The sequence below is a fragment of the Orcinus orca genome, chromosome 3 (assembly GCF_937001465.1).
Source record: "Orcinus orca chromosome 3, mOrcOrc1.1, whole genome shotgun sequence".
Lineage (NCBI taxonomy): Eukaryota > Metazoa > Chordata > Mammalia > Artiodactyla > Delphinidae > Orcinus > Orcinus orca.
Genome location: NC_064561.1, coordinates 20,963,756 through 20,986,271, shown reverse-complemented (window position 1 = coordinate 20,986,271; position 22,516 = coordinate 20,963,756). Strand labels below are relative to the sequence as shown.

Below are 22,516 nucleotides of genomic sequence, written 5' to 3'. Positions count from 1 at the left end.
TGACTTGGGTGGCTTCAGGGGCTCCTCCAGTTAACTGCCAAAGCCTCACCCCATCTGGCCCAGATTCTAGGTGACACCCCTGGACCGGAGAGAGGGCAGGGCTTAGCACTGAGGGAGCGGAGCTGAAGGGGGGATGCCTGCGGTATCCAGACCACTTCCTGCATTGTGTGGTGGGGAGGCTGAGGCCTGGAGAGGAGCAGCAAGGGCCCAAGGCCACACACCCTGTAAGCTGTAGGGCCCCGTGGGATCCCAGGTCTCCTGGCCTGTTGGAAGGGCGGGGCTGGGAGTGGTGCCAGAGCTGGGAGGTCACCTCCTCCTGGACCCCACCCACCAGCCTAGCTTCTGCCCTGGAGGTTGTGAGCCCCTACATCCTGGGAGGGTGCAGGGGGCTGTTGGCCACCTCTTTAGGGCCATGCCCCTTCCCCGTCAGTCTGGGCCCGTAGTGTCAGTTGATCTCCTCCCTTTGGGACCCATTGGGGTGGAAACTCCCTGGCAACAGCTGATGGATGGGTTAAGGCCTTGACATTGGCCTGGGGCCACAGCATGACCCTGGAGGGACCAGGCTAGGGCTGGGGGGCTTGGAGGGGAATTTAAGGGAGAAGAATTAGGGTCATAAATCTTGGAGCGTCTGGGTTCTCTTCTCCTCGACCTTAATCTCTTACCAAACCTGCTCTCCGGCTGCTCATCCAAGTCTGAGGGTTGAGGGGGGTCCACCTGCCCATTCCCCTCTCCCTCCAACTGATGCCTCCCCCCCCCCCGAAATTGCACCCCCTATGGGGAAGAACAAGTTGCAGCCACTGCCGCTGGACAGAATTAAGAACTTGTGTGTCTAGACTACTGGATTTGGCCTCTGATTCATAACGGTAGGCAGGGCAGAGAGCTTCACTGCCTCAGTGTCCCCAGCCTTGGGTTTGAAATCCTCTCCTGGTGCCTGACTGCTCAGTCAGGAAGGAGTGCTAAGACCAAGAGGGATTTCACAGCTGCGGGACACATGGCCCTGTCCTCAGAAGCCCCATTCTGAGATAAGCAGCACAGTCCTGGCCTTGAGAGCCCTCAAACCCAGAGGTGAGGTCTTGAACTCAGGCTGGGTGTGCGCTGAGGCTCAGGTAGGGAGTGGGTGGTGCTGGGTGGCTGGTCTGTTTTCTGAAGCAAAGGCCGAGGCTGGGGAGAGGCCAGAAGAAGGGTGGAGGTTTGCCTGGGGGCCTGAGGAGCCGTCTGTGGTTGGGGGTGGGAGCCTGGAAGGGTCTGGCTTTCCCATAGTCCCGGGCAGCTGTAGCCTGAAGTTCTGGGGCCCTCCTAGCTCCCCAGGGAACCCGCTGCTGCCCGGCCCTGGGGACCCAGGTGTCCTGGCGGGTGAGGGCGGGTCTCCGGCAGGCGCCCTGCCAAGCCTCGCAGCCTGCTCACCAGGAATCTTGCTGCTGAGAGATGGAAGATCCAGGTCGGGCCTGCAGCTCATCTCTCCCCTCCGGGAGGAGGAGGGGCCCAAAGATTCCTTCCTGCACCCGCCCTCCCATCTGGGGCAGGGCCCTCCTCAGCAGTGGGTGGGGCTGGGGGGCCCAGGACAGGCCTCTAAGGCTCCATCACATGTCCTGGAGCCTAGCCCAGCCAGCAGTGGGCACCGGGGCACTCTGGAGGCAGAATGAGCCTGGTGTGGCAGAGGAGAGGTGGGGGTAGGGTGCTGAGGCCACAGGGGGCCCTGCATAGGGGCCTAAGCCTGGCCCTGGCCCCCACTGGCTCCCCCAGGGCGGAGGGTGAAGAGTTGGTTCTCTTCCATTATGGGAGCGTGATTTTATTCCACGTGTCACGGAGTCTGAGATTAACTTGCTCACCAGTCTGTGACAAACCCCTCACACCCAACACACACATACACACAGGCAGAGACACACGGAGATCCTTGGTCTCACAAAGGCACCTTCCACAGACACACATAAGCATTTCCATGCTACAACGCATGGCAGACTCTCACATGCAGATGCACAAGCACACACCGAGATACAGTGTGTAAAGATACACCGAGATCTAGATCCACAGTCTCCAAAGCACAACGTTCTCCCACTCACACTAAGGCCACACAGACAGAGATACAAACAGGCGGTCCAGGGGGATGCTCGCAGCCCTACCTAGACATGCACAGATCAAGGACGCCCGGTGCCCCACAGGCACAGATACACATAGACACACACAACCCCAGACACAGTCTTGTGGGCAAGCCTAGACCAACCGCCACACACACTGAGACAAAGGCCCAGATACATACAGAGACAAAGACAGGCACAGACACACAGCCGGCAGCACGCACACAAGCACAGGCGTGCACACCCGGACACAGACAAAGACAAATAAATGCCCAGAGGTTTTGCTGTGGACAAAATGTGAGGCGCACACACACATCTGGGCCTCCTGCTCGACCTCTCTACCTGGGGTCGTGGTGATCTGGCGCCCGTGGCTCCAGGGAGAACTCTGAGGAACCTCCTGCTTGGTCAGAGCCCCCCACCCTGGGCCCAGGGCCAGCCCCCACCTCTGGCTCCCGGCCCGTGGCCGAGGCCATGCAGCCACACCCTCAGCAGCGCCCTGACATCCTACCTTACCCTCCGTGTCGTGCACACTCACGGTCACACCGTCTCCTCCTGCACGTGCTCACGACACCCTCCACGCCCGCACACTTATGGTTTCTCCCTCACACCCCCCTCAGGTGTCCCCTCCTTGTTGTCTTTCTCAATCACTGTCCCCACCCCCTCGCCCCGCAGACATGCACAACCTCCAGCACAGCCTTCGTGGCCCACACCCTCGCCTTCTCACGCAGACCCCCATGCACAAATAGAACGCACGGGCTCTCCGCCACAGACCCACAAGCCACGTACACGCGCTCCTTCACATACTTCCTCAGCACCGCTCTCACAGACTGATTCACAAATGCAGCACACTCCCCCGCATACATCCCCACCGCCTTCTCACATGAGCGTGTGCGTGCACACACACACATACTTTCAGAGCCTCCCTCACACCATCACTTTCCTTCCTCTGTCTCTCACAAACACTCCCTCTGCCAAGAGCGTGGCTCTGCTGCAGAGCAGCCCCTGAAGTACTTGTCACTGTACTCCACCACGTCCTTGGCCTTCCTGGCCTCAGTCTCTTCCCTTCCACCTCCAGCCCTGCATACTGTGGCCTTGTATTCTTTTGCCATTTCTCCGTTTAGTCAACAAGAATATAGAGAGTATTCATTTATTCATTCAACAAATGTTGACTGAGCACTGATTATGGGTTAAGCATTGGGGATACTATGATGACACAGGTCCTTCCCTCGTAGAGCTCTCAATTTTGTGTCCAGTTCGTTTGCTGCTTGTCTCATCTGACTAGAATGGAAGGTAACCCTTGATCTTGGATGATGAGAGATGTGTAGGAGTTCACAGGAGGAAAAGTAGGGGAAGGGTGTTCTAGGCAGAGGGCAAAGCATGTGCAGAGCCTACAAGTAAATCAAGGTACAGTAGGCTGGAAACTGAGGTGATGCTCAGAGACTAGAGGAGAAGCTGCAAAGAGGGAAGAAGCCAGATGTCACAGAGTTTAGATGCCATGCTCAGGGGTTTAGATTTTGTCTAGTGGACCACAAGGAGTCATGGGAAGTCTTTAGTGACAGGACAGGATGAGGAAATGATGGTGGTCTGACCTAGAAGAGGTGAGTGGGAAGGAAAGGAGACTCATATAGGCACAAGAACCAGTGGGGTTCCAGTTCCAGAGCTGTGACCTCAGGAAAGTCACACAACCTCTGTGACCTGGGTCCATCACATGAGGATGGGAGACAGTACCAGAGCTGGGCTTATGGTATATGCTCGATAAACAATAGCCATTATTGTCAGTTATTGGTAGGACATGGCAGGGCATCAGATGAGGAGGAGATTTTACTGAGCACCTACTGAGTGCTGGGTCCTGCGCCAGGTGCTGGGGCCCAGAAGGGAGGTGGTCTGCGGCTTCAGGAAGCTCACACACCGTAACCACAGCTCACGTGGACAACAGAGTGCGGGGTGTGCGGGTGGAGGCAAAGCACCTCGGAAGGTTAGAGGAGCATGAGGGCTCTGGGTGGCTCACGAAGGAGCTGGCATTGAGCCGGACCCTAAAGAGGCTGGTTGAACTTGGGCAGGCAGAGGTGGGAGAAGGAGCTTCGGGGAGAAGGAGCCCTGTGAACGACAGCCTGAGGGCAAGGGGTCTAATCTGGCTGTTGTGTGGGACACAGGAAGCGGGTGTCGTGGGATGGGATTATGGAAGTGAGACCTTGGTGGCCAGGTTAAGGGGGGGGGGTCAGCACGGGGTGAGCTGCACTCTAGAAATCCCATGTTTTGGTGGTAACATGGAATGTGTCCATTAGAGACTCTGCTCCAGGCTCCGCCAGTAAGCCGTTACCCTCTTCGACCTCAGTTTCCCCATCTGTGTGATGAGTTCAGTCTTGTTTAGGAGGGAGTTCTGGTATCATGTCCTGGGGCTGGCCTAGCCTACTTCGTTGGGCATCTTCTGGCCTGGGATTCTGGGTCTCAGCAGTGCTTCCTTCCTGAGCACCCTCAGCCAAAGAAAGGAGCAAAATGAGGGGTTCCCCAGAGGCAGGTTTTGGGCGCTGCAAATGAGGGACCAGGAGCTCCACATGGAAGGGAGGGGTCTTTGCCTGGATCTGACTCCAAGCCCCAGAGGGAAACCAGAAGAGAATGTCAAGGTCCCTCTTCCCTCTCGCCCTGACCCGTGTGGTGGCAGATGTGGGCCATGTGCCCAGTCCCTGGTCCCAGGGGGTATCAGGACTATTCTGCCCACTGACAGAGGAGCAGGGCTTGGGTTCAAGAATGTGGCCCAGGGCTTAGAGTCCCCTGGGGTTAAGGAGCCAGGAGGCCAATCTTAGGGTGGCAGAGCCAAGTAAACGCCCATGGGTAACAGGGTTCATTTATATTTGGTGTTGCCAGGAGTTGTGGTCTAAGGCAAGTCCTGGTGACACACAAAAAATAAAAAAAATAAGAAAAAAAATGCTGATTTTATAAAGACTGCTTTCTTCCATAGTTGACAAACTTATGATGGTACCGATGGTTGGATACTACTCTTAGAGATGAAAAAGGTCTTAAGGAATCTTCCATATTCCATTCACCAATCTATGTTCTTGTTCAAAGCAAAATTAATTCCTTTCAAAATTAACGTATTAGCTTAATAATTTTTAATCTTAAAATAATCTGTGAGAATGGGAATTTTGGGTAGGAAAAAGTGACAGAAGATGGGACAAAGAGAATTCATAGAAAGACAAAACAGAATTTTTTAAATGGTGGGTACGAACTTCTGTTTCCAACTATATCAGTTTACCTTAGGAAAACACACTAGAAAGGCCAGATAAATCATAAGCAACATTTGACTGTGAGCGTTAGAAAGCTACTGAGGTAGCCATGACCTAGAAAAGTAAAATAGAGAAAGAAACTCACTGAAATGAGAACAATATTCTGCACATGCGTTTCTAGCCCAGTCATTTAGAAACTACTGATGAAGAGCAAAAGTCTGAGAAACCAAATGTGGCTCCTAAGAGGTAGAAAAGCCAGTAGATCTTAGGACAATGTCATAGGACTAAGGAAACCAGAGTTGGAAGTGAGAAATAACAAGGCAGCTAGAATTTTAAGGACCAAAATCACAGAGAGAGTAAAGATTCAGAGAACGGAGCTGGATTCAGCAACAGTGTTCCCTTGCAGTATTTTCCATGTATAAAAGGTAGACAAGACAAGATGCTAAGAAGTCAAACAAAAGCTAACTGAAGTCAAAGCAAAGACTTAGTTGGCTCATAATGCTGAAGAGACAAAATGGGGTTCAGAACCTATGAAAGATTTGTGGCCCAATGGAAAACTAATGATATGAATTAGGACATTGGAAGTCTCTACATGTGTGTGTGTGTGTGTCTGTGTGTCTGTGTGTTAGGAAGGTTGATGCAACATCTACACTGAACCTTATAAAGAAGAAAAATGAGTATGAAGTTGGTCCAGGTGACTGAGGTGATCTTCCCCTCTGCTCCCTAACTAAGAATAGGAAATTCTCTCCTCAAGAAATACAGTTGACCCTGGAACAATGTAGGAGTTAGAGACGCTGACTCCCTGTGCAGTCAAAAATCCACATATAACTTTATGGTCGGCCCTTCTTATCTGTGGTTCTGAATCTGAGGATTCAACCAACCACAGATCATGTAGTACTGTATTACTTATTGAAAAAAAACCCATGTATAAGTGGATTTGTGCAGTTCAAACCCAGGTTATCCAAAGGGCAACTGTAATGTCATTCAGATTCTCTACAACTTGTCATATCCCAAGTCTGGTATTCACTGAAGAACCACCAAGACTACCAAGAAAAGGAGAATTAGAATAAAAATCAAAACAGAATCAGAATCATAGATGACCTAAACATTAAAGATCTTACATATTTTGGTAAATATTATCAAGTTCAAGAAAATAGATGACAAGGTGAAGAATTTAACTTGACAACTAGAAACTATAAACTGATTGAAGTTGAACTGATAGAATTAAAAATTATACGAAATTTAAAACTCGGTAGTGGATTGGACACAGGTAAAGAGAGGTAAGTGAACTGGAAGATAGAGTAGTAACAATATTAAGACTAAAGCACGGGAAACGAAAAGAATAAAAAGTACACATAAGCTCATTTGAGACATATGGGCCACAGTAAACATTTTTATCATATGTGTAAACTGGAGTCCAAAGAAAAAAGGAGACAGAGATTGGGATGAAAACAATATTTCAGAAATATTAACAGCTGAGAGTTCTCTAAAACTAAAAGGAATATATGGAGCCATAAATTCAATAAGCACTAAAAAAATGCAACAAGAACAAATACAAAGAAAACCACACCTAAGATCACCACAGTACAATTCATGAACAGCAAAGAAAAACATGACATCTTAAAAGCAGCCCGACGAAAAAGAGATTACTTTCAAAGGAACAATAGGATTAAGATTACAGTTTACTTCTCAGCGAAACTGAATGGATACTAGAAAATAATGGAATAACATTTTTAAGAGCTAAAGAAAAGAACTGCCCATTGGGAATTCTAGAGGCAGAGAAATTGTTGTTTGGAAGGAGAGATGCAATAAGGAAATTTGCAGACAAACAAAATTTAGAAAATATTTTCTCATCAGAACTGACTGAATTAAATTATAAAGGGAGACCTGCAGGCAGAAGGAAGATTATCACAGATGAAAATAAGGACTTTATAAAGAATTATGTAAAACAGAAAGGATAAGTAAGTGGATAAACCTAAATAAAATCTAACAACACAAAAGGGTAATAAAATATATCAAAAATTAGAATGCATTAAAACAAATGGAAGAGGAAAAAGTAGTAAAAGAAATTTAAGATGTCAGCATTGCTTGAGAAGCAGTAAAAGAGCTAATAAGTCATGGTACATGTGTAACTGCTACTTATGTAAAAGTAACAAGCTAATACAAGGGAAAATGGAATTTGAAGAAATCTCAAAGGAAGAAAGAAGAGCAAAAGGAACATAACAAGGTGGGACAAATAGTAAACAAGGAGTAAACGGTCTGTAAGAAAATACATTAACTGTAAATACTCAAATTAAAGGACAAGGATTATTGAAACAAACAAACAACCTAATTCTATGCCACCTACAAGAGACAAGAGTCAGATTGAAAATGAAAGGATTCAACAATTATGTCATAACAACAATAAGTAAAATTGAAGAAGATTTTTTAATGTTAACATAGATTTGAAAGCAAAAAGTATCACTGGCGATAAGGCAGGATAATAAAACCCATTGTTACTTTACAAGGAATATATAAATCTAAACTTCAATGCAATATATGAAGGGAAATTCCAAAAATCTAAGTAGAAATAGAAAAATCTGAATTACCTAGATCAGTAATATAGAACCACAACAATAAATCAGCAGATTATAGAAGATCTGAATACCGTCATTAAAAACTTTGGCCTAAATTTACATAAAACACTGTACCAACAATGATGGAATATATATATCACGCAGAAATTTTTAGGTGCACGTGGCACATTTATAAAATTGACTATATTCTGGTTATAAAACAAGACTCCGAATAAGCAAGAAATTTAAAACTATATAACCAATATTTTACCAAATAGTTGGATATTAAAGACATACTTCTGATCATTATGTAGGTCAAAGGTAAAGTCGCAATGGGAATTAGAATTTTATTAATTGAATGATAATGAAAATATGCCATAACAAAACCTGTGGGTTGCAAATAAAACTGTGGTCACAGAGAAGTTTATGTATTCCAATTATACTCTCCAAATGTAAAACGGAAAGGAATAAAGCAACTAGAAGATAACCTATCACCCTGAGGTAGGCAGCTCCTGAACTGTACCTGGTGGAGAAGGCAGGGCAGAACTTCAGGAGGCCAGCTGAGAGCACGGTGAACACCATGTCAGGAGCAGTCTCCAAGAAAGAGAATGTACAAAGGGATGACTAAAATATATTTAAGAGCTAGCACCCTGACCCCTCTTAAGGATGACTTACGTTGCTGGGGAAAAAATAAGAAGTGCTCGATGTAGAAGGTGAATAGCTTTATAATTCCCAGGAGAATCTTGGTACCAGGACCACACAAGAAAGAACTTGGAGTCCCCGTGGCTAATCCAGCAGAGAGAAAAGGAGAAACAGAGATGCGAGAGAAAATAAAGGGAACTCTTGGTGCAATTTGGTGCTGCTGCAGGCCCAAGTCCAGGTATGTGCTCTCTATCTCCGCATCTTAAACAAAAGCCACCATGTTCCTCAGTCTTTCAGGTACTTAGAATTTCTCTTTAGAACCTGAAAATGGGGTCAGGTTTGCTGTCTGCATCGCTACAGTACAAAATAGAGGCAGGATGTTTGAAATAGTTCTCCATCTGGCAGAGGAGGCCTTGAAGCTGTGAGCCACTCGCTGCAAACCAGCAGGACATGAAGGATTCTTGAGCAGATCTGAAGCTACTGGGAGGCCTTTGAGGAGTTAAATCCCATAGTAAATACTGTACCTTCAATGGCCCCTTCTCCCTCTCTGTCCAGCCTTCCTCCACTCCCGTGGGGGCCCAAAGGGGTTAAATGAGCACTCTTTGACTTGTACTTGGTGGTCTCAGAACTTGACGTGGGCTTGGAGACTTCCATGAAAAGTCTGCCTTCCATCTACTGGCTTGGGTTTCTTGGGCTCTCTGCTCCAGGCTAATCCCTTCAACCTGCTTTTTCCATTTCTTCCAATAATCCCCCTCTCCAGACCTTCCTAATGCTCTTCTGGGGCAGGGGGGAGACTTACTGAGGGCAATGTTTATTTCTAGAGGGAGAGGTGACCACATGACTTCACACTGGTCGTCCCCTTGATTATTCAGTTTCTGTCTAGATTAGTCGTGGGTGTTTGTGCACCCCAGCCTCACCCCCAGGAGGCTTTAGAACACTGTCCTTATCTCAGCACTGAGCCTCTCTCTAGCCTCCTTCCCTCTCTCTCCTTACCCATCTTTACCCACAGACTCGCAGGCTTTCTGGACCTCTGAGGAAGATAAGCACTTCACTAGAACCTCTGCTACAGAACCAAATATATTGAAATGACTCTTTACGAAGATACTGAAACAACAGAAAAAGAATACATGACGATTGTTTCTCCTGAGGGTTCAGTTACCTAGGGGGCCTTTAGCAAACTTTGACTGATAAATCTAACCTTTCCTTCCTTGGCAATAGTTGATCACACTGTGAGGAAAACAAGTTAGAGAATGGAAAAATAATATTTGGATTTCAACGAAATAATAAAGATGCAGGGACTATCTTTGACTTTTGCAAGGTGAGAAGACAGTTTACATTTTGATTATTTGAGGGCAGGAATCCCTTTTAAAACAGGGCCAGTCTGCATGATGCATTTAAAAATCAACCTTTTCAAATATAGCCATAACCCCCACAAGATTTCTTGATTTCTCTGGGGTCAGATAAACCATCACATCTCACAGTGGTGCCCTGTACATGAAAGTGATAAACATAACCTGGAAGCACGGCAGTTGCTAAAACTATGGAGCTGGTAGCCATTCGCTGAAATGATTTTTTGCTTTTAATTCATTGCATAAAATGCTAATGTCCAAATTCAGGCAGCTAGATCTTACCAACCATCAAGAGCTTCAACCCCGCTAACAGCTAAGTATGCACTTTTAAACCCTACTTTGACTGCTCCAGAAACTTACTGGGTTTCCTTAATGCCTCTCTTACTATTTCCTTTGTGTCGTTTTCTTTTTCTTTAAAAACATAGCTGTGTGATCTTGGGGAAGTTATATTAATTCCTTGAGACTTGGTTGCCTTCTCTGTGAATATCTGGGTATAATTTTATTATTGCTCAATAGAATTTTTGGTGATAATGAAAATATTCTATTATCTGTACCATGCAATGCAGTATTCAATAGCTACATAGAGCTAATAAACATCTTTGGAATATGGCAAATGCAACTGAGGAACTGATTTTTTTCTTATTTTTAAATTTGTTTAAATATAAATAATGCCATGTGGCTAGCATCTGTTGACAGTACAGATCTACATAATATTTTAAGGACACTCTCCACTCAAAAACTCTACCATTTATTAACTCAACCTAAATATTTTTGCCCTCTGACAAACAAAAAATAATTTATGCTTCCCTTGAAGTTATCTGCCAAGACCTTTATCAGTTTGGGGACATTATATTCTTAAAATTGACTTTGCTTTATGAAACTTTAATAATGCTGGAGTTTCCTGCCCTTGGTAACACCTTTGTGTTGATGGGAAATATTGTGGATGATCAAGGACCATTTCAAGAGATCATGGAGAGAAACCTCCTTCTGGATTTAATTTCATTATGAGGATGTCAAACTGCTAAATTACTTAAAATAAAACCCATACCGTTTTTATGCTAAGTTATATTCTACATGTAACTGGAAAAATGTTAAAAAGATTTTTAAAGAACTGCGCATCTATTTTTGAAGCTGATTTGCCTGTTCAAGGCATGTTAGCACTTTATCCATCTCAGTACTATTTCACTTAGTAAACAGATGCAGTTGCCATAATTGCTGCATATGTGTCTGTGTTCCCTTCTAGGCTATATGTTTTTGAAGTTAGAAACTATATTTATATCACAGCGCCTATGTATAGCACAATATCCATTGCTAATTCAGATTGTGTTTTAAGATATGAGAAAAAATTTAAGACTTTTATTATAGTCATAAACATCTAGCAAACCAAGCAGAAAATAAAAGCTAATTTTCAGTTGGTTGGCCGAGAACAAAAAAGTGAAGAATACCTAGTGCAAAATCATATCTCTAATACCTACTGTTGGATTTAGAGCACACACATGCTAAACTTATTTTAAAATATCTTCTCATCAAAGATTTGAGGTTGGACCTGAAAAAATTATATCAGAAGTGAAAATAATTATGTGGTCTGACCAGCGTGGATCACACAAAGTAAGTGTATACTATGTATAAAGTAGATAGACTACGAGGTCCTGCTGTATAGCACAGGCAACTATATTCAATACCTTGTAATAACCTATAATGGAAAAGGATCTGAAAAAGAAATATATATATCTGAATCACTTGGCTGTACACCTGAAACACAACATTGTCAATCAACTATACTTCAAGTAAAACAAAACAAAAAACTAAGTGTAAAGGGAAGTATAGTTTTATAAATTCACCTCTGATATCCAATGGACCAACTGAAAGACAACAGAAACTACAACTTTCTAGGAGACAGGACATGGCCAGCAAACCAGGCCGTTACCCTCGGTAACGGTCATACCTGCCAAAACATATACAGACTAGCCTGCATTCATGAATACATAGGAATTCTTCATTTATCTGGCATTGTTAGGCAATGAAGTATTGTATGTTAGGAAAAGTTTTTTTAAAATGACAAATTTAAGAGGAGTTATTTTAACCTTCACTCGGTAATTTTTTTCTAAAATTAAGAAATGTATCTACTGGTGTATCTAATGTTTCCGTGATAACTCGGGGTCATCAGTTCAATCAACGTTTGCATGAATGATGCAAATGGAAACAAGACAGGCATGCTTACTGAAACTGAAAATGACATAGCACTGGCTGGAGTAACTGATGAGAGAGCAAGAAAAAAAACAAAAATGAAAACAAACCGTGATCAAGAAACAATCAGTCAAGTTCTGACTTTCTGTACTTAGTTTCAAAAAGAGATACCACAAATCCCAGCGAGAGACTCCAGCATCATTAGCTGTCTTTCTGCTTTGTTTCCACCTTCCCTTTTCCTTCTACCCTAGATTGTTCCAGGAAGTGTTTATAGCTCCTTGCAAGACAAATGCTAATACTTGCTTTCTCTCACACAAACTTCACAATATGTCCATGTGATAAATGGTGTGGAGGTAAAAGAGAATTCATCACAGGGACATCGCCTATGAAAATAAAATTAGAAACTAGCTTCTAAACATGCAGAGAGAAGGGCGTGGTGTCAGGCACTAATTTCCTTGCGAATTCCTCTCCATTTCTAATAGACGTTCTTCTTTATCAAGATCCCTTTTTATTGGTGTCCTATTCCAGACTGCTCCACTCCGCCCATCCTCATCCTGTAAAATACATTCACACTCTTTTGTGACCCTACTTATTTTCCCATTAAATAATCAATTAAGAACTGTCAGAATTAATTACAGAGTGAAATTAAAATACTGGAGTCACTTGGAGGGTTTAAGCAGCTCTACCAGAAAATACTGGGCATGGATTTAAAAGAGGCTGCGTGGGACTTGCTCTTGTCCAAGTTCTTTCTCAAGAAGTATCTGAAATAAGCCTAAATTCAGAGTTAATCAGACTGGCCTGCTTTCTCAGGTGGACTGGAATTCATTGCTCTTTCCCCTCAACTCCCTGATGTCAGTGGCACTTTCCGGAGATGAGGTGGACTTCTCTGCCTACTGCAGAAGCTCAGTTCCCCCAGGACCCACTCCCTGTCTGAATCCCACACTGGAGGCCAGATGCCAGCCTTCCCAGAACTTTCGTGGTCTCCTTTCAGTCTCCGACCTGCTCAGATTGAGTCCCTCTAGACTCTTTCTCAGCTGGAAACCTGATCTTCAACCCCTTTCCCTGACCTCGATGGTTACCTGCCTACTTTAGGCCTCAGGTGCTTTAGCTATAAAATCATATATTTGTCCTTAATTCTAAAGTCTTCTTTCTAAGGCTCTACAATTTGGTGGCTCCTTGAAAATGTTTCTCTTTGCTGGTTTTAATTTTGTAGAGAATTAAAACCCCAGCCACTCTAAAAGTAAGTTACATTGGATAAGGAAAGTGTGCTTTTGTAGTTAAATTAACAGGGATGGAAGATGACTTAGTATGTTTTAAGATACTCATGATCCGTTCTCGTCAGAGTCGGGGGAAGAAGGGGAAGAGAGTTAATAAAATACCAAACGATTGTGACAAATTAAGTTCACCAAGATGTAGCTGATTAGTTACTACTTGAATAAGCCACACAAATCCAATTCAAGTTGTCCTTTATTTTTCTAAGAAGGATCCCAGTGAACTGAGTCCCATGTTCAGTAACTCCACGTTCAATGGCTTAGTCTTTAAAAACTGTTATGTTGCTGGAAGAAGAAATATTGCCCATCAGTCCTAATTGATGTATACCTATCACGCACATTTGGAATAAATCTATTACTTTGATCTCAGTGTAATACATTCCAAAGGGGCAACGAGCACACGAAAATTTATGAAGTCTCCATATTCTACACTGAAGTGTGCAATAAATTACGTATTATTTGGCCGTAAAATTCACAAGCCATAGAAACCACGCCATTAGCAATGTATACAGTGGTAAAGAGCAGGTAATGAGAATGATATAAAACAAAATAGACTGTGTATGTTGGCACTGCTGCCAATAAAGCAATTATTAAATGCATTCATATGCATCTACGCTAGGTAAGCTCTTTGAGGGCGATTGCTATGAATTCTACATACCTGTCAGGATACTATATATAGCCCACTTTCTATGGCCTTTATTCAAAGACGCTGAGAAAGGGTTACTCTGGGTAAATTCAGACCTTTTCTCAATATAGAATTTGGTCAACATGCATTCTGAACAGCAAAATTTCACAGTATTTTCCTACACTAATTGCCACCTCAGCAAATGCAGGATTAAGTATAATGGATTATAAGAAGTTAGGAAAGATGGAAGAAAAGAAGGAAGGTAGAAAAAAGGTGGGTATGGAGTACTTCAACATTTACGTAAAGAGTGGACCTAAAACTAACCTGAGGTTTCCCTGAGCTATTAGCATACGCTATAGAAACTTAAATGAAAAAATAAAAAAAACCAGCAAGGGAAACTCAAAGATTCTTTGTTTTTTCACTTTACTGCATACACACGTCCACCTTAAACAATCTATATGCTTATATCCAATAAGAGAGCATTGTTTTGCAAGGCTATTTGGCTTCTATCAGCATGTAAAGGTCGGACAACTCAACTTTAGCAGAGTTAGCCTTCAGGTGAATAATTGCTTCTTTCAGGTTGCGAGCAGTTGAATTTTCCAGAAATGTTTCCCAAAATATGAAAACTAAAAGAAGGGTCCTAGGACAGCGTCCTTTAGAAGTTTTATAGTATCAAGGCTTTTGGAGGAAGAGAATCCTTGTCGATTATCAACACAGTGATTCCAAGCAGGTCAATTTTTGCTGAGAATATTATATAACAGAACCCACTTCACCTCCATTATACTGACAATGATCTTCCTTACTTCAACCTTGTGCTTCTTAGTAAAGTTGAAAATACTGAGCCAAGAACAGACAGTGACAATGCCAGAGACTCAGATGTACCTATAGGTGCCTTCAGACAACATCAGCCACCCAGGCTAAAGTCCTGGTTTAAAACATCCCAACATGAATGAATCTCAAAAACCATATGCTGAGCAAGTGAAGCCAGATCAAAAGGGCACCTACTGTATTATTCAACTTACATGAAATTCTAAACTGGGCAAAAGTCATCTCTAAAGATAAAAAGCAGATCCGTGGTGGCCTTGGGGTGGGAGATGGGGATACTTTTGCAAAAGCCTAGGAGGAAACTTTCTAGGGTTTTAGGATTGTTATCTATCTTTATGGGAGTGCTAGTTATACAAATGTATACATTAATTAAAAGTCACTGAACCATTGACTAAAAATGTCTGCATTTTATTGTATGTAAATGATACCTTAATAAGGTTGATTACAAAATGAACCAAAAATAAAACAAAGCAGAAGAGAAATTTCTCAAGACCTCAAAGGAAATACACTGTTTTCTTCCAGGGTACCAGATTGGAAATGAGGCATTGGTCTGTTCTACCCTCAGATTATCCCTAGGATTATCTAGTCTATTTTAAAGCACTAGAGTCCCCTATCAGGAAAACTCACCCCATGTTTAATTACTTTGATTTCTTCTGTGCCTGTTCTCCCAACACAGTGAAGCCATTCACAGAAGAAAAACCACCTTTTTCCAACTTTGCATCATCACATATTCTTTCCAAAGCTATTATGTATGGAATGAAATTTGGCTACACTTTGTAAAAATCTAGCTTTTTGAGCCTTACAAATCTTAACAGTTAACCTATTGTCTGCACTGGAATTTGCAAAAAAAATTATTTTGAAAAGGAATAGTTGAGACTTGACAGTTTTGTTTTTTGTGATTTTCTCTTCCCCTAAGAGAGAAGTGAGTATGAATGAGAAACACATACATAAAGGAAAAAAAATTATCTTGCTGCCTTTGCATGGTTATAATTTATAGGAGGCCCTTTTCAACAATAATCTATTATCAGAATCAATAAAATATAATCTCCATGAAGGCCAGGCCAGGATATTTGTCTCTTTTTCAGCTATTGCAATACAAACCACATTCATGGATATGCTTCTTGATGATCTTTGTAATACTGGAACAGTTGCCCATTTCCTCATGCCTCTTCACCTTAACTTCAACCTGGTTTTTCACTAATGACCTCACATTTCCTTCTCTAACACTTGGTTGTGGGCCTCTTTTCCAACTCCAACTCGCATTTCACTCTGGCACCAAAGGAAGACTCACACCTTCCTGCTTTTTAATGATACCTCAAGGTCATTACCATATTGTGGTCACCCTGAAGAATAGCCAGACAATTGTTATTTCAGAGCCATCTGACAGTTTGTAGCTCTAAAAATTAACTAAGGACCGCATTTGTCAAAAATATCCTAGTTTAAGATTTTGGTAATACAGCAACAGTAATTCCAAAGTCATTATGCTACAGTTGCAGATTAAATAGACTAGAAAAAGGAAGCTTGCCAGATGGTGGTTTATATTATCTACAGACTGTCTCGGTTCAAGGTTAACTTCCCTGGGAGAAAACCCATAAACCCAGAATCATCAAAAATAACCTGCACGTGCAGAGGGGAGACAGCTTTGCTTGTCAAATTTTACATTCTTTCTGATATCTGGGCCCTGGTGATTTATCTCCCATGGAATGGAATAAGGAGGGGAACAAGTAGGGACAGTCCCTTCGAGCAGCGGCCGCATGCCTGGCATGTCCTTACCTGCTTTCAAGGCTGACAGCTTCCCACACATATGTTGCCTTTTTTAAGCCTCAAGCCCTCGATCCTTTGCTGAAATACAATAATTTCATTTCTATGGTTTTCAATACCAAAAACTCAACCTCCAGGAGGGCTAGAGTCTAATTTGTACTCCAAACCAAGTAGCAGTGCAGTTCACTACTACCGAGGCTGAATCCATAAAGACTTCAAGACCACATCCAGAAGACAAGTTATTATATATAATACCCTAGAAGTTCTGAAACATAATTATCATATACATAGCTGGTCCTTCAGAGCTTTTTACCTATAACATGTTTCTTTGATGAAAGTTATTTAATGTACTGGAGATAACTGTGACTTACTGATCAAATATTTGAATACTTATACTTATCTGGGATTTCATTTCTGCTGAAAGAAAAAGGAAGAACAGGACTCACTAAAAAAAAAAAAAACTCTAGAAATGAAAGTAAAAATCTTATCACACACTATGACTTTTGGAAGCAGCATAGAGGGGCAGTCAACGGTAAAACACTGGTGAAATAGGTCAACACTCTAGGCCAAAAATCCATTATTATTATCATCAGTGACAGTACCACAACTGTGCCCTTCAGAATTAATAATCACTCTTAAGGATCTTCATTTGGCACCAGATGATGCGTTTAAGAGAAACGCTCTGGGAGGTTTTGAATCAGACTTGTTTTTTTGTTAGCCAAGTTACAGGAGAATTTTTAAAGTGGGGGGAAGGGAAGAACGAAACGGACCAGGAAAAGAATTTAAGCCATCATCTATAAACCAACAAAGCGCTGATAGTTCCAAACATTATGTCAGACACTAAAATGACTGATATAGGCTCAAGTGGTTTATAAAACATATAAAAAGACTACACCAGCAAAATCCCCATTTATCTGTAGAGTTCAGAAACTAAAACAAGGAATATTTTAGCTTAAAACCTTATCTCAAGAGAATCATATACACTTCACATGAATAAAAATACCTGAAACCAAACATTTTTAAAAGCTCCAATACCCAAAATATAAAGAAAAATATTAATTCAGAAGACTCAATCAATCCATGGTAATAACAAAATGGCTGGGCAATCTCTATCTCCCTTCCACACTAACCATCCATCCCATGGAAGACCAAGGGAGATCAGACCTTCCAGACTTACCTTCCAGACACCTGGCTGCTGCAAAATTCTATGGAGGCTCCTTGTGGAACAGCAGTTTCCCATCTCTTGTGTCTCTTCCTATCGTGATCATGCAGGAAGCAAGTCTGGCTGTGCTATTTCTTATCATTGTCTGTCACCCATCTGCAACATGGTATTGTACAGATAAGGAAAAAGTAGTTCCCTTTCCCCCAGAAGGTTGAGGCTCAGGTACAGGGGTAATTCTCCTGTGCACACAGTCCTTATTTAGGCCGACTCAGTGACTTCAACAGGCTTAATCATGTGATCAGGTCTGTTGCCAGCTGCGTAATGCTCCCACATCTGTAGATAGAGCCGCTCTAGGTCCATTGTGTATTGTTTGGTGTTGAACAGAGGGCTAGATGTTCTCTGCTTCCAGACTTTGCCACGAAGTTTCTTCAGGTATTCTAGATCAGTTCCCAGTTTCACAGCTATGTCTTCATATTCTTGTCTATTTTTAGCAATAAGCTCACGACAGCCTAAACAAGTGAGCTGGGAAGCTGCAACTCGGGAAGCAAGAGTCTCTCCTGGCATAGTCACCATGGGTGTCCCTGACCAAAGGACATCCATCCCTGTGGTGTGTCCATTACAGAGTGGAGTGTCCAAGCAGACATCAGCCAGCTGGCCTCTCCGAACATGTTCCTCTTTAGGAGCAACAGGTGAAAAAATGATACGGTTCTGGGGAAGGCCCATATTTTGTGCATACTGTTGAATATTAGGTTCTCCTACTGCTGGAAAACGCAACAGCCACAGTACACTATTGGGAACACGCTTCAGAATATTTGCCCACATGTGCAAAGTAGATGGGTCAATTTTATATAACTGATTAAAGTTACAGTACACAATGGCATCTTCCGGTAACCCGTACTGAGAAAGTGTGGTTACAATAATGGTACGGGGAACCTCCTCTCCAATGGCAGCCTTAATGTTGATCTGGGTAGTTGCCAGTCCATTGCTAGGACTCAATCAATTAATTGTTATCTGAATTTGTCCTCTGTTAATCATTTCAATAACTGCCTCTGCAATAGTATTCATAGGAATGACAGGCATATTAAGAGCTGTATTACTGCTGTTTGCACTTTCTCCTCCATCAGGACATTTCGTCTTGACAATCTGCACATCTGGGAGACTATCAAGAAATGCTTTGAGGTCGATGCCATTCAGCACAATCCGATTGTCATAAATGTGCCCATTGGACTTAAAATCGATGACTGCTTTCTTCTTCAGGTGAGGGAACATATTAGCATGATCACCAATAAAGAAAGTATGGGGCATATAAGCCAGTTTCTCAATACTGCTCGGCAACTTCAGCAGGTGAAGTTTCCTGATCAGTGATGATATAATCCATGAAAAGCACGCCACTGGTCCCAGGGTAGCCCAGCCACATTGCCTGAATAGGAGCTGGCCTGAGAGCAAAGAGTTCATTTTGAGCACCCCTGGTATAACCATTCATATTTACAAGGATGTGTATACCATCTTGATGGATGCGATCAGCTGCTTTCCCATTGCATGGAATCTGACATAGATCAATGAAATGATGGGCTTCTGCCATCACCTTCACTCGGAAGTTTGTGCCATCAACTGGGCTCAGGGCATAACAGAATACCTCAAATTTATCAGGATTGTGCATGCCTGGAATAGACTGCATAAGATGAGAAGTAGGATGATTCCCAAAGTCAGAACTCACGTATCCTACACGCAGTCGACCATCACTGAGCTTCAAGTCTTTTGGATGTTCGTACGGTGGTTTGTGAAGGACACTGATCTCATCCAAGCAGAGGTTCCCATGGCTCTCAGCAATAGCCTTCCTGAAGCCATGAGAAAGAGGATAGAGCATACTATGATGAGGCTGCACAGAAGGCAACCTATTCTTCTCCAGCTGGTCAGCCACAATGCTGACCAACTTCTTCATTCGCTCATCATAGTCTGTCCAATCACAGACAATCTGCAGGCAATGAGCCAAATCACAATAAGCGTCAGGAAAATCAGGTTCAAGCTTCAGAGCAGTGCGATAAGAAGCAATTGCTTCTGGAATATTCCCTGAATACTTGTGAATGGAAGCCAGATTGCTGTGGGCATCCGCAAGTGCAGGGTTAATATGAATGGCACGAGTATAACACTGCAAGGCTCCCTGAACATCCTGCATGTCCTTTAGAGTGTTTCCCATGTTACAGTAGGCATCAGCAAAGGTAGGACTGATTCGAACAGCCTCCTTATAATGCATCAGAGCTTCCTGCAGTTTTCCCTGCTGCTGCAATACACTTGCTAAATTTGAATGGGCAACAGCAAAGTCTGCGAAGACTTCTAATGCTTTACGATACAAGCGAACTGCCTCTTCAATGTTTCCTTGGTCTCCTTTGATATTGGCTAGGTTATTCAGAGAGTCTGCATGGGTGGGACACAGCCGCAGAGCTGTATTATAACAATCTTCTGCTTCGGCAACACTGCCCTTCTCTTCCAGAGCGTTGGCTAGGTTGCAGTAAGCATCAGGGAAATGTGGTTGCAACTCAATAGCTCGCCTGTAGGTGTCTATTGCCAGATCTATCAGGCCTTGCTCATAGTATACACAAGCCAGGTTGGCATGTACCACTGCATGATTTGAGCTCAAGCATAGGGCACAAAGGTAAGCTGCCACAGCTCTGTCAAAAATCCGTGCCTCTTGCAAGACATTTCCTAAATTGATATAAGCATCCAGAAAATTGGGGTCAAGGGTGACAGCCTTTTCAAAGTGATGAATTGCAAGCCAAATCTCCCCTTGTGCATTGAAAACACAGCCAAGATTACTCCAAGCTACTGCAAAGTTCGGTTGCGTCTCCATTGCTTTCAAATAACATGCCTTGGCTCCTTCCAAGAGACCCAGGGCTTTGAGCAGGTTCCCCAGGTCACTGCGAACACAGTACAAATCAGGATTGCACTGAAGAGCAGAGACGTAAGCTTGTACTGCCCCTTCCATGTCGCCTGCTGCTACCAAAGCGGCTGCCAGGTTAATATAACCATCGATGAAATCTGGCTTGAGATGCAATGCATGCCGGTAATGCTCAATTGCTTCCTGCAACTGCCCTCTTTCCTTGTACACATTCCCCGAATTCGAATAGGCTTCTGCCAGAAGAGGGTTCTGTTTAATTGCCAGAGTACTAAAGTGGGCAGATCTGTCCAGCCTTCGACACTGGAAGTGTAGAGATGAAAGTAATAGAAGTACTCCAATATTGTCTGGCTCTTGTCTCCACAGCTGCATGCAGTGTCTCTCAGCTGCCTCAAAATCTCCTGCCTGATATTCTCGATGTGCCAACTCAGCTAACCCTTGGAAGGAAAGCATACGTTTCGTTGGTTCTGTGCTGTCGGCCACGTTGCCCACAGAAGACGCCATCTGGAGGGTCTGCAGAGAGTGAGAAAAGGGGGTAATTGAGTCCCGCTGCCGCCACTACTGGCAAGAATGTTTCTAGAGGTAGCAAATACGAGGGCAGCAGCCATACCACTGCTTTGGCAGGCTTAAGCGGCGGCGACAGTTACAGGCACCGAAACTTAGGAACTCTGGTTGGTCGTCTAAGTCTCACGCTCTTGAAATCTTCATTCTTAACGCTGCCCTCTTCCACCATTTTTCTCCTAATCAGGGAATAAAAATTACCTATACACTTGCCTTAGAAGAAATCAAAAGTCAGTACTCCAAACACTTTTCAAAATTTTGTTTTTTGCCCAGTCGGAAAGGAAATACATGATTGACTTTACTTCATCATTCATATAGTCAATGTGGAAAACATTAGGGCCGTGAATTTCAATACAGTAAGATCAGAAAATTTTAAATTGGCCTTCCCAAACCACTAATAAGTAATCGATGTTGTATATAATGCTAAAATCTTAGAGACTGAGTTTGATATTTTAAAAGTTCTGAAAGGATTAGCTAATTTCTCTTCTCATGCCTCAAACCAGAGTATTACTTTTTTTAAAATAAATTTATTTATTTTTATTTATTTATTTATATTTTGGCTGCATTGGGTCTTCAATGCTGCGTGTAGACTTTCTCCAGTTGCGGCGAGCGGGGGCTACTGTTTGTTGCGGTGCCTGGGCTTCTCATCACAGAAGCTTCTATTGTTGTTCCACAACTCTATGGGTTCCTTTTTAGGTCCTATGAAGAACCCTAGAAATTAATTCATGGAATTATAGGTTTTTGCAAAATTGTCAAAAGTGAGATATTTTCACTTCCATCAGGTAAGACCAGCGTCTCTTTCTTTGCCAATTTTCCTTCTATCATATTCTGCTATGTTGGATCATATTGGAATGGCCACAGGCTTTTTTGAAATCTGGCTAAGGAGATTTTCTTTTGTTCTGTGGTACGGGGACCTCTCACTGTTGTGACCTCTCCCGTTGTGGAGCACAGGCTCTGGACGCACAGGCTCAGCGGCCATGGCTCACGGGCCTAGTCGCTCCGCGGCATGTGGGATCTTCCTGGACCGGGGCACGAACCCGTGCCCCCTGCATCGGCAGGTGGACTCTCAACCACTGCGCCACCAGGGAAGCCCTAAGGAGATGTTTTAAGTGAGGCTATTATGTGATTTTCAGACACCACCATATGTAATTGACTATATACTATCCCATTACAGGAATAACTTCCAGTACTCATACTGACTACTCTACTGACTTAACTAGCACAAGACACAGAAGCATAAGGACAAAAACCACCTTACAATATAGCCATGTCTTGCACTTCACAGCTCTCAAAGCATGTGCGTTTGAAGAAGAAAAAAAGAACTGAAAAGTACAAAACCAGAAGCTATTCTGTGGAAAATTATTTCAATCATCAGGCATGTGAAAG

The 22,516-nt window shown here is 43.2% G+C and overlaps 1 long non-coding RNA gene and 1 pseudogene across 1 annotated transcript; one reads left to right on the top strand and one right to left on the bottom strand.

The window, feature by feature from the left end:
• The window catches only part of LOC125963845 (UDP-N-acetylglucosamine--peptide N-acetylglucosaminyltransferase 110 kDa subunit-like), a 200,595-nt pseudogene extending 179,522 nt beyond the window's left edge, over nt 1-21,073 (bottom strand).
• LOC125963863 (uncharacterized) lies at nt 148-21,072 on the top strand. The gene is made up of 4 exons (XR_007476285.1): nt 148-1,065; nt 8,591-8,734; nt 18,801-18,933; nt 20,936-21,072. It is a non-coding gene; the product is annotated as an uncharacterized LOC125963863 (long non-coding RNA).
• Nucleotides 21,074-22,516: the final 1,443 nt, after the last annotated feature.